Source organism: Echinops telfairi, unplaced genomic scaffold, assembly GCF_000313985.2.
Source record: "Echinops telfairi isolate 266 unplaced genomic scaffold, ASM31398v2 ScPeMD7_7412;HRSCAF=8450, whole genome shotgun sequence".
Taxonomy (NCBI): Eukaryota; Metazoa; Chordata; class Mammalia; order Afrosoricida; family Tenrecidae; genus Echinops; species Echinops telfairi.
Window position 1 is genome coordinate 10,642,762 of NW_022111312.1, and position 1,861 is coordinate 10,644,622.

Consider the following 1,861-nt stretch of genomic DNA (forward strand, 5'->3'; position numbering starts at 1 on the left):
TGTCCCGCGGGAGGGCTGGGAAGCAGAGGGAGCGACAGTGTTCCTTGGGTGTAGGAGTGTGTGGGGGGGAGTGTAAGGTGTGGCAAAGGGGTTCCAACACTAAAGCCAGAGACTCTGAGTCCAGTTTTTTGTGCTGGTTTTATTTTTCATGAGATGGAATTCGCATAACAGAAAATTCACCATGTCCAACCCAACTGTAGTGGTTTTGAGCGCCTTCTCCAAATGGAGTAACTTCCTCCACCCATTACAAGACATTCGTATCACCCCAAAAGGGCTGCGCCCGTTGCAGGTGCCCCCCTCCAGCCCCCGCCCACCAGCCATGACCTACTTTCGATGGGCTTGCCCATTCCGGGCATTCCCCACCAATGGGATCTCACAGCGCGTGGTCTTCCGTGACCGGCTTCCCACTCAGCCTGGTGTGTCAGAGCCCATCCACATTGTAAACGTATCAGAACCGTCCAGTGTCTGTCCATACTGCCTTTTCTCTCCCCTTCATCTGCTGAGGGGCCTTGGGGCCTTTCGGCCTTTGAGCTAAGCGTGGGAAATGGTGCCAGGAGCATTCCCATACGAGTGTTTGTTTGAGGCTCTGCCAGCAGTTGTCTGGGGGTAGGTACTTGGGAGTGAAAACACCAAGTGGGCGTGGTAATAAAATATTTAGCTTTTCCAGGAAGCACCACACTGCGGGGCGGGGGTTGGGGTTGGGGGTTGCTACACCATTTCCCATCCCCACCAGCAGTACCAGAGGGTACTAATTTCTCAGCAGGATCCTGGTGGATGTGAGCGGTACCCATGGTGGCTTGGGTTTGCATTTCCCCAGTGACTAATGATGCTGGCCGCTCTTTCGTGTGCCCATTGATCATTATTTCTTATTCTCGGGGCAAATGTCTATTAAAGACCTTAGCTGCTGTTTGCATTGGCTTCCTTGTCTTTTAGTCACTGAGCTGTAGAAGTTCAGGTTTGAAAAACTATTTCCTAGGCTCCCCCTCCCCCCCACACACAATGCCCCCCACCAAATATGGAGTCTCATGCCTGCTCCCTGCACTCCCCCTGCCCCAGGAGGATTTTCAGTAACGTCTGGGAGGGATGGCACGTGCAGGGTAGCAGCATCTGTCCCCATGATGGTCTTGTGGTCTCACAGCCTCACTCCCTGCCCCTGCTCAGGCTTCTGGGTGAGGTTCTTGAAGAGTGGGGGGTGCTGGGAAGAACACAGATGAGCAGCAGGCGGCCAGGGCAGATGGGAGTTCTCGGCTGGTCTGGGGTAGGAGGTCATGCAGAGCAGGTCCTGTACTCGGCTGGCCAGGAGGATGTCCACTCTGTGGCCTGCAGGGCATGGAGCAGCTAATGGTCATTCACCAGTTGCTCAAGCGACGGCAGCCCCTGGACCCGGGACGGCAGCTCTACAGACCATTCCCACAGAGCCCTCACAGCTAACCATCCCAGGAGGAAACAGAGGGCAGTCAAGGCCACACCGTGGGCAGTGGCAGAGGCGGGATCTGAACCCAGGCCTTTGAGCCTCCCAGGCGTGCACTCCTTCAGCTCCAGCTCCCTGTCACCCCCTGAGTGCACCCCTCAAATTCCATCTCTCCATTGATCTCCCGTTTCTATTCCAGGTGGTGTCCTGGGTGCAAATTCCAGCTCTACCCCACACAGCTGTGACCTTGGTCCAACCTGTTCCTTCCCAGATGTGTCCTCCATCCTGAGACCTCTGGCCGGCCTGAGCGCAACCCAGTACAGGACAGCGCCTAGGACCAGCCGTGCCACCAGGCTCTCCTGGCTCTTGGGCTCGAGACCCCGGGCTGCTCCAGGTTCCACCTCGGGATTTCGAAAGGGCAGTGCCTGCGCGAACCCTCCTAGCACAGCA